The sequence below is a fragment of the Pinus tabuliformis genome, chromosome 9 (assembly GCF_031772625.1).
Source record: "Pinus tabuliformis cultivar Carrire ecotype Pingquan chromosome 9, CPIR1, whole genome shotgun sequence".
NCBI lineage: Eukaryota > Viridiplantae > Streptophyta > Pinopsida > Pinales > Pinaceae > Pinus > Pinus tabuliformis.
Window position 1 is genome coordinate 1,840,115,272 of NC_142307.1, and position 11,482 is coordinate 1,840,126,753.

The 11,482-nt window shown below is 32.4% G+C and overlaps 1 pseudogene across 1 annotated transcript; it reads left to right on the top strand.

Annotated features, from left to right (window-relative positions):
* Positions 1-6,409: 6,409 nt before the first annotated feature.
* Positions 6,410-7,749, top strand: LOC149156164 (methyl jasmonate esterase 1-like; annotated as a pseudogene). Its single transcript, XR_016263641.1, has 3 exons — positions 6,410-6,828; positions 7,090-7,224; positions 7,365-7,749. The product of XR_016263641.1 is annotated as a methyl jasmonate esterase 1-like (transcript).
* The last annotated feature ends 3,733 nt before the right edge of the window (positions 7,750-11,482 follow it).

The window sequence follows — 11,482 nt, forward strand, 5'->3', positions numbered from 1 at the left end:
ATGGAAGCCCATGCGCATGAAGCTTTCTATCATCCTCAGCCACTTGACAATTTGATGAAAGGTCCTATGCTACTCACTAATGATGGTTGTTTCTAGGTTTTGGATCTCTTCTCGTTAATGTGGGCAATTTGCATGAGTTTATCTAGCTTACTCTTGTTGTTATTAATATGTTTTTGCCACTATCTCTTGGCCAAAAAGTACAGTAGGAATGAGGGCGGGAGAATTTTGTCCAACAACTTGTTATGATATACTCTTTTGAGGAATTAATAGAAAATATTGATTTATGAAAAAAAACATTTATAAGAAATAAAATTAAAAAATAAATATAGAAGATTATTTTTTTGAGGGGTGACTAGCGGAATCAATAATTAAGTTGATTTTGTATGAGACTTTATCATTATAACCTCTATACACTCATGTATGCACCTTTTTGGAACTGAATAATTCATAGTTTCTATCGATAACCTTTACATAAGGAGTGACTTGAAAAAACACCATATTACCAACTAGTGTACATCCTAAAAAACTATATATATATATATATATATAGATAAACTTTACCTTTTAATAAATAAAAAATTTAATGCTTTATTTCTAAAGTAAATTAATATTCTCATTTAACAAAGTTTTATACTAACTCGTGAGAACACCAAATTTACACAGAAACCATTCCACATCATTTACATTAATCTAAATACAATTTAGGTCTCATCTGAAATGAATATAGGGGGATAACAACATGCATGTCCTAGCACATATGACTTCATTCATTTAAACATTAGTGTATTAAATGATTCCATTAATGGATTTCAAATTGGATGATGGTTCAAAGATTTGCACATATAGGTACTTTACAACTTAATATTGGGGTAGATGTGTAGACATAGATGTTTTAAAATTTAACATTTAACATAAACATTTAAAATTTATAAATGGGATCAATTAAACAATAATAAAAGGTTAAAGTAATATAGAGCTATGGATATGTTGTAGTGTCTATAAATGAGTATAAGCATTTAAATCTTGGCTAAATTATGCTCTCGGAAAATTTGCATAAATAATTATAACTTACATTTGTTAATGTTAAATTAATAATGGTTGATAGACAATCATCCTATAGAGTTGCTTTGGCGGGAACTAATAAATTGAGATGTAAAGTAGACAAGTGAATTTCTTGTTAAACACTAGTAAGTCTACACATTTATAGTTTTATACCTACATTGGTCAATGTTAAATTAATAATGGTTGATAGACAAATCATCCTGTAGACTTTGTTTGGCAAGAACTAATAAATTGAGATGTGAAGTGGATAAGTTAATTGTTTGTTAAACACTAGTAAGCCTACACATTTCTAGTTTTAGACCCACATAAGTGCTGAAGAAAACATAAATAATGGTGGGAAGTAACTCTTGTAAGTATATTTTTTACATCTTATTCCTATCCATTTTTTATGCAAAGAATTACTTAAATTATAGTAGAAAGTAATTGATGGTAAATATGTTATTTAATTGAAAATAAGTTATTTTCAAGTATTTTATTTTTGGATGATTTTGAATAAAAATGTCACTCCAAAAACATCTAAAAGACATGCATCAATATTGCTACCATACACATAAATTATAACATAAAATATGTAAGGCAGTTATCCACATGGCATTATATTATGCAAAGGAAACAATAAGACCTTAAAATTATGGTCCAATGAAATATTTGAAAATTATTTTTTCCAATAATATTGAAAAAAAAGGTTATTTTTCAAAGTTAAACATTATAATTATGGCCCAATGAAATATTTGAAAAATATTTTTTTTTAATAATATTGGAAAAAAGAAGTTATTTTTCAAAGTTAAACATTATAATTTGCATTGGTCATTGCTAAACTAATATTTATCAACATCGAATGATTGTTAGAATATTTCCTTAACAAGGACTAATAATGATTCCATAACCAGATTTTAAATTTAATTAATAAGCACATAAAAACTTAATACTTACAATAAAGTTCCACTATACCATGTTTCTTAACGATGGATATCCACCCCCACTTTATCATGGATATTATTAAGATTGTAAATAGTTTTTGTTACAATATCATAATACCATGGTTTATCAATACCACATGCCCAAAAACCATAACTCATTCCTAAAATGTAAAGTATTTTAGACATCGCATACCATTAATTACATAGAGTGAAAATTCTTGATCATTTGGAGAGAGAGGGGGCGAGGGAGTGGGAGAACAAAGACATGGAGAAATAGATGTAGGGAGAGAGGGAGTGACAAGAGAGAGATGGAGAGAGAGTTGAGGGAGAGAGGAGAGGAGGGAAGAGGAAGACAATGAGAGGAGAGAGAGAGGGAGACATAGAGATGGAGGGGGAAGAGAGAAAAGGAGAGATGGAGGGAGATAGTGAAAGAGTTGTAGAGAGAGAGAGCGAGAGAGATGGGTGGGAGATAGAGGGATGTGGGAAAGAAAGGGAGATATAGAGGACTTGAGAGAGGGAAAGAGAGAGGGAGGAGGAGAGAGAGGGGGAAGAACAAAGACAAAGAGAGATAGATGTGGAGAGAGAGAGGGAGTGATAGGGGAGAGATAGAGAGAGAGTGAGTGAGGAGAGGACGGAAGAGAGAGAAGGAGAGGAGAGAGAGAGAGAGAAAGGGAGACACAAAGATGAAGGGGGGAGAGAGAGAAGGAGATAGGGACAGAGATTGTGACAGAGATGGAGGGCACAGAGAGAGAGAGAGAGAGAGAGAGAGTGATTGGGGGAGAGACAAAATGAGTTGGGAGAGATAAGGAGATAGGGAAGGAGAGAGAGGAGTTGGAGGAGGCAAGCGAGGGAGGGAAGAAGAAATACATAAAGAGAGAAAGGTGGAGAGAGAGGGGGTGACAAGAGAGAGAGAGAGAGAGAGAGAGAGAGAGAAGGAGAGACAGAGGAAGAGATGGATCTAGTCTAGATAAGGTATGTATGTCTACAAAAACCAACTTAGATTCATCTTAACCCTATATCTATCAAGCGTCGAGAGATCCAATCTCTTGAGGAGAAAACATCTTTTTTTATTGCAAAACTTGGGGAAATGTTTCCACATTGAAAGATTTGATCCCTCTCGGTGCTTGATAGGTTTAGGATTAAGATGGAACTAGGTTGGTGTTCTATGATTTGATGTTGAAACCTTGAAACCTTACTGCATTTTGGTTATCTAGTCTACAATTTTGAAATGACTTAGTCTAACTTATAATGAAAGTTTTTTTCATTGAAATGGACAATACAATTTCCAATAAGATTGTGATTTTTGTTATTTAAAATACATTTTTCAAATGCATAAATAAATTCAATACCCTAAAAAATTTCAACTAAATTTTAATTAAAACCAAAAAAACATACACTAAAATAACATAAAATAACATAAATTAGAATACCCCTAAAATTAATTAAACAAATATTAAAAACCATTTTTACTTCTCTCACCATCCCTCTGCATCACGACATCCTTGTACTCCAACTTCGCTCTCATATATTTTCCATTATAAGGAGCATCTTGTAATGGATTTCGTGTTCGAAATTTTTTGTCCAAATTCACTTTTTTCTTACATCGTGGATCACTTTATCTACTAAAATATTTTGGCCGGTCTAGCATCCATTGCATTGACGTAACATTATTGAACAAACACCGAAGCATTGCAGCATGAAGTGTAATTTTAATTTTATGTCTTGTATAATTATGTATTGTAATGGTGAATCGTGATATAAATATCAGTACAGGTATAGAATTTCCTTTACTTCGCTTTTAAGAAATCCAAGTATTAAAATATATATTATATTTAATGCTTTTCTGAATTATGCATAATGTTAGTACAATAATTCATTAACTTTTTTTATGATATTCCATATGGGTTGACGTGGGGGTGACAAGAGAGGCAGTTCCAAATGTGTGGGCCACCGTACGTTTAATTAAGGCAACAATGGCAGGCAACAACTCTTTCAAGATCTTGTTATGCTCGATTTTATTTTTTTTTGTAAAGTCACTACGGGTGGAGTGGGTGCACTAGCAAGTATAAGTGATTATAGCTGCCATGTAATCATGTTGATTTTGCATTGCATTTAATAGTTTTTATGGGCATTAACATTTTCATTTGGCTACAGTTCGAAATGTCTTTGTTTTTTTCTCGTCGTGCGTCTATTGGGTTTCTACTGTGGTTTAGTAGTTTTTCCCTCGTGTTTTCTCTCTTACCTCTGCATCAATGGACTCAATAATCAATTCTCCTCTTCTTTTATGTCCCTTGGTTCATTTTCATTCCTTCGTGTCTTAATCTATTTGTCGCATTTCCATTGGGTACAAGCTATTGCACTAGCTTTTCATCTTTGCCCTTCTTTTGGTGTCTTGGCTCTTTCCTTGTGGGCCTAAGTTTGCTCTGAGTCTTATATCTCATATGAAGTCGTGAACATGCCCCACTAATAAGCTCATTGTTGACATGGTGCTGTGTATTATGATGCCAAAGGAGGGGCATGAGTTTGCTATTATGCAAAATCCTCTCATAAACAGTATTATGATTGGATTGCAAAATTCATTCACGCTATATTTAATAATGGAAAATAAAATATAATTGATGAAAGAGGTTGTCCTTGAGATACTAATATTGTTGTAGAGTTGGTTTCCTAGAGACTCAACATGATTCATACCAAGGGTAAGCATAACCAATATCTGCACATAATTGACTTATATTAGCATATGAAGATCCTATTAGGAAGAGTTTCATTGGTTAGGAATGCTAAAGAGGAGATTCCTCTTATGCTTGATGAACTCCAACACTACATGAACCTGGATAATTACATGCAAAGGATTAAATATCGTTTGGGCCTCTCGCAAAACCTATGAAGTTCTCAATGGCATTACAAGCAGCCAATTGAGATAGAGTCCTCAAAATCATATTAGTCCCCATGATTTACTATTGCTCATACAATTTATTTTCCTAGTTTTATGTTTAATAATGCCTTTTAACTAATTGGTTAGAAAGTATCATTCTTTGGACTAGAACTTATGTCATTTTCTGTTTTTTTTATTATTATTATTATCAAATTCAAATTGTTAAAAGTTTAAGGTCATGCAAATGGTTTGTTTCCTATAGTGGAAAATCAAAGTAGATCAATTCTATGAAGTTTGTATTTCTTTGAACGATGAATAGAATTTCACCCACCCCTCCTCCCCCACACACATATAATCTTCATGGAACAAGTATTTACCATATGTACAATTTCAAGGAATCATAATTTAACAATGTTGCGTAGCTAAATAACATTATATTTATTCTCATAATTTTGAGAAATTTATATATATCTATATATATGAATATTAATATATTTATTATTATTATTAATCTTATGACATTTATAAAAGTAGTTATTATTAATTAAAATTAGCCAAAAATTATCTACAATATTAATTTACAATGAATTATTTTGTATAATTTTTTTAATTCAATTTTATATCAAAATAATTATAATAAAATTATACAAACTTATAATAAAATAATTACCCACAACATTCATACTTTAACCTATGTCAAAAGACATTTTACTAATAATATATTACTTTCTCATTTTTATCACTACACTAATTTAATTATCAAAACATAAAAATAATAACAACTCACACCCTAACAAATTTTCATAATTTAATCATTACATTAACACATTATCAAAACTTAAAAATAATAATTCAATTTTCTCAATTTAATCATTACATTGACTCATTTATCAAAACTTAGAAATAATAACTCACACAATTCACACCATAATCAACTTCAAATGATGTCATTCATTTTACACGATAATCAACTTCAAATGATGTCATTCATTTTGGGTTACTATTTCACTCTAATCATTGTATGAATTCATTTATCAAAGTGATTGCAGTACATCGGGCAAACTTCACCAAATTTGTATAACCAATTTCAAGCGGTATCTAAATGATTTTATATCCCAAAAATATAAATTGTTTATGACTAGGTTTAGCATATTCCAAACACCGAAGGGACTCATTAAATCAAGGTGGCAAACTCCAATTCACACCATAATCAACTGCAAATTATGTCATTCATTTTGTGTTACTATTTCACTTTAATCATTGTATGAATTCATTCATCAAAGTGATTGCAGTACGTCAGGCAAACATCACCAAATTTGTATAACCAATTTCAAATGGTATCTAAATGATTTTATATCCCAAAAATGATAAATCGTTTAGGACTAGGTTTAGCTTGTTCCAAACACCGAAGGACTCATTAAATCAAGGTGGCAAACTCCTAAAATTGCCGCAGCACCACACAGTTGATATACAATGATACTATATATATTATTTTCATTTCTCGATGCGTGTAAGATCTTTAGGTTTTTACCATTTCGGACCGAGGCAGCGATTCTCGATATAGCACCTTTGCCATTCTGGATACGGTGAGCTTCTGGGTAAGGCCGCCAGTAGATGGAGGCGGTATCGACACACTTTGTTCTGGTGCACGGAGCATGTCATGGGGCGTGGTGTTGGTGCAGGCTCTCAGATCTGCTCAAAAAGGCTGGTAATCAGGTCACAGCGGTCGATCTCGGGGGAGCTGGGCTCAACCTAAAGGATGGTGACGGGATTCGAAGCTTGGCCGAGTACAACAAACCACTCACAACCTTCATTAATGCGGAGGAGAAAGTAATATTGGTTGGTCAGAGTATGGGGGGCGTGAATTTGACCTATACGATGGACCAATTCCCACAGAAAATTGCTGCAGCTGTATTCGTCACTGCTTTCATGCCCGTCTCTGGTACAACACCACTACAGCTTATAGACCAGGTATTACAATTATATGTATACCAACACACTGGGTATATATATATAGAGAGAAAATTTATGTAATACTTGTATTATATTTCATGGATGGAATTTAACTAGGACATCTCATTAGGTTAGAGATGGATTCAAGGCCTCGAATATAAAGCTGAAATTACTGAACCATTAAAATTAATCCACCTAACTAGATGCTACACACAAAAGTGATAAACTGTTTATTTCATTGGATGAAGATGAAAATCATGCTTTGTTGCTTCTTCTTAGGTTTATCAGAGAAATCAAACATGGGGAGACACAGAATTCAAGTATGGAGATGAAGGACAACCGAGCAGGCCGACGTCTTTCAAATTTGGGAGCAACTTCGCCCAAGAGTATCTGTATGACAAAAGCCCCTCTCAGGTAACTAAGGCGCAGATGATAGCAATCTCCTGCTAACTAAATATAAATGGGAAGATTTCTACTGCATATTCTTCTTGTTCTTCTGAACGTTTTTGAGCCAATTTAAGGTGCTGAAAATGGTCTGATGCATGCAAGCACAGGATATCACCCTAGCGGGGAGCCTTCTCAGAAGTAGCCCTGCGTTGGACGAAGAGGTAGTATACAGCATTGAGAATTATGTCAGAGTCCCTCGACTGTACATAGTGGCAGAGCAGGATAAGGCATAAGGCAATATTGGAGGAACTGCAGAGAAAGATGACAGCGGATAATCCCCTGAAAGAGTCTACAAATTGGAGGAGTCTGATCACTGCCCCTTCTTTTCTTGCCCTGCTCAACTTGTTCAGATTTTGCAAGAAATTTCCAATACGTTTTAGTGGTAGAATAAGTGACTATCCATAACTAGAGGGAATCGCAGTGATTGGAAAATATGATAGCATAGAGCCTTGTTAACCAGGAAACCCTAATGTAAATTTCTATATAAAAAATTTGCTGGATGCTTGAATGTTCGGTTTCTTCTTAGATATTTTGTTTTTATTTTGTGATAGATCAATGCTTGTTTCTTGCTAGACACTTCATATTCTTTTATTTGGTTTAATGGCTTTTGTGGAAATTAATTTATATTATTGAATTTAAATTTTGGATGATAATAATATTTTTAAATTAATTTTGCTTCATATGAAAATTATATTGTAACTAAAAAATAGTTTCATTAGTTTATGTCTGTAATAAATTTATATATATATATATATAAAATAGTTTTATGTATGTAATTAATTTATAATTGGTGAGAGGATTAGTTTTTTTCATATTTAATAAACTAAAAATATATTTATTTAAGAATCATAAAAACTTATTTTAAATGCAATATATTTACTTTATAAAAATAAAAAATGAGTTCTTCTTAACTCGAAAATAATAATATTAATAAATCTCATTATTAATGATTAAATTGTAATAAAGTAATATTACTTCATAAAGCAATTATTAAAAATTACACTATTTTTAACTGAATAAATTAATTCAATCCATTTAAACTTATCACATAAATTTTAGGATATATCAAAGACACTATTAAATTATGAAAGGGGACATTCTATACATGTCATAGCATTATCAAGTAAATTTTAATAGGTAGCCAATACAGTATTGCACAACTTGTATTTTAACTCTTAATTTAAGTTTCATTTTTTTTAGCAATGATTATTGTGTAATGCATTATTTTTAATTTGTGTTTCTTAGCTCATGTTTTTTTTTAAAGGGATAATTATCTTGTTGAGAGTTATCATGTTTCAAATTAAATGAAAAGAGTATAGTATTTTATTATTATTATTTAAAAAAAAAAATTCTTATATAGTTCTCTCAAATTCAGTTTGTCAGAACAGTAAGAAAATTCCACAACAAATTAATCAATTGGACCTTCTTATCACTAACTAAACTTAGTAGGAAGACTAGTCCTCCTCAAGTAGGTTCTACATGCTTTGTCCTTATGTTTATGCTCTACTATTATGGCTCTTTCCTCCATCCTTAACTTAATCAAGATCTTGCAACATGGGTAACAAAATTGGAAAAAAATTGGGCACTTGTAGCTTGGGATAAGATCTACAAACCAAAATTAAAAGGAGAACTAAAGCTAAGACATCGTGAAATTGAAGGTTTAAGTTAAAGGTGAATGACTTCCATGACATCTAATTTTTTATGATTACATGAATCAACATATGTTGGGTGTAGCAACCTTTATGCTTTACTTTGTGAGGATGCATTTGAGATTACTAATATCACATTTTCTATTATGACTAGTGATATCTTTGATATCTAACTTCTAATTATCTTTCCATATCACTCTTAAGAAGTCAGGGCCAATTTCCATGGGTATTCTTCCCAAATTACTTGCTCATACAAATAGAAAAAGAAAGTTCCACGTGATGATTACATCTTAGGCTTATTAGATCCGTAAACGAAATTACAATGGTTTGAAAAGAAATTTAGATGCTTGTATAAAAATATGATGTTGTTTACAACACTCAATAAAGGGAATAAAGGGAAGTTAGTTGTGGTAGATTACCATGATTATTGAACATAATACCCTAGAAAAATAATGCATATTTCCACTTGTACAAGTCAAAGTTGACATATACCGAACTCCAAACATCTAAGATTGATTCAAGTAAATAATTGAATAAGGTAGAGGGAATATGTTCTTCTTCCAAGGAATGATTATTTTATTTACGAGTTTAACCATGAAACGATTTATCTTTCTATTTTAAAGAAATCCAACTTATTTGAAGTAGCTAAAGATGTGCATCATTTTCCATTAGTGAAAGGAATGATTTCATAAATAATTGAATAAGGTAGAGGAAACATGTTCTTCCTCAAATGATTGATTATTTTATTTACGAGTTTAACAATGAAATGATTTATCTTGTTATTTTAAAGAAATCCAACTTATTTGAAGTAGCTAAAGATGTGCATCAATTTCTGTCAATGAAAGGAACGATTTCAAGTTATTTTGAGGTGGAAATTTCAAAAAATATAAATATTGATCTATAGGCAATTTAACTAATGGTCACATTATAATACATGTGTGTGAGACCTGAAAAAATACTTTGATATTTCTAAATAGATTACAAATGAAAATGTGTTAACGAAACAATAGATCCTAATTGTAGAATTTCCTGCAAATTCTCTACAAATCTACCTTTGAAATCTATGTAGAAAATTTGACTGTGGATTAACTCGATAATGCAATATACCAAAGAAAAATACTATAATCTACTTCTACTATCAATCTTGTGGAAGCTTAAATATCGAGCTGAATCAAAGCTGAAGACATATGACCACAAGAAGAAGAATCAATACACATGAAGCATAGAAAATACTAAGGGGAAAGCCTCAGCTAAAAACCCCACTATTTGTATTATCATACAAAGTGGAAATATATCAGAATAATACAAAGCCTTCGCTCTTACAACTAACCAACTCTTAGTACAATCCTCCTGGATGCTCACAGGCAAACAAGGCTTCTCACAAACCTTCTCCTCTACCCTCCAAGCCTCCTATTTCCTTGCACAACTTCTCCTAGGTCATCCTCCTATTACCAAGTGTAACACTAATCTCTCACACCCTGTAAAACTGTGCAATCCTCAAGGAACCTTGTTCCTTCTACATGCATGAGTTTCCTTTATAAGAGAAAACATGCAACTGATAATACACTGTCCCTATTTTTAATCTCAACTAGGTCTTTCTCAGAATAGACATGCATGAGTTACTAATGAGAGAATCTTCAGTTATCTGGAGCACACTAGTTGGATGCACGCATGAATTAACTGACTGAACTCACAATTAGTTCCTCAAATAGTTTGGAACTAATTTAATTGGACTTAACTCAGTAAACTAAACTAACTAATTATAACTCAAATATAACTCAATCTTATCTCCTTAATTAAGGGATAATCTCCTTAATTTAAGGGATAACTATTGCATGACTCAAGAAAGACTTCTAACTTGAATTTATCCAACTAATTAATCCATAATGAGTTAATTAATTAATTCCAAGCAGCTAGTGAGACTAAATTCAAATTTTAATTCAAGGAAAAATTAAAATTTGAATATTCTAGATTCTATTTTTATCATTTCTTGTTGCTATTTTCACCACTCCCTCTCAACAAGAAAGGAATTCAACTCGATCCTAATCCTGAACCTTTGGAATGTTCTACATGCAACACTTCTCTCTAGTTTTGTTGCTCCAACAACTTCAGAAACAAAAAAAACATCCAACCTGAATCAGAATGATGCATCTGTCATCAAAGTCTCTGATTGCTATTGCCTCTGTCAACTAAAAAATCTGCACTTCTACTGACTTAGCCTTTTCTGCACTGTTGTCAACCCTTCTCTGCACTCTTCAGTATTTGACTGCTCTAGCCTCGGTCACTTTAATCTCTGACTGCATCAATCCCACTGATTCGTCTTGCTACTATGTACTTTGGGCTCCTATAGCAAGGTACGATCCACAAGATAAAACTTCTCAATGGACCTTGACCAATTTTAGCCTTCTTGGGACTATCACTCCACATCGCCCCACCTCACACCTGAAGGTATGGCTGCATGTGATCCCTCTGCCCACTTCTCCAATTGTGGCTCCTCCACAATTGTCTAAGACTTCTTCTGGGACTGCATGTTGAGAGGTAATTTACTCTCCCTCTCAACCACCAAGTCTCTAACA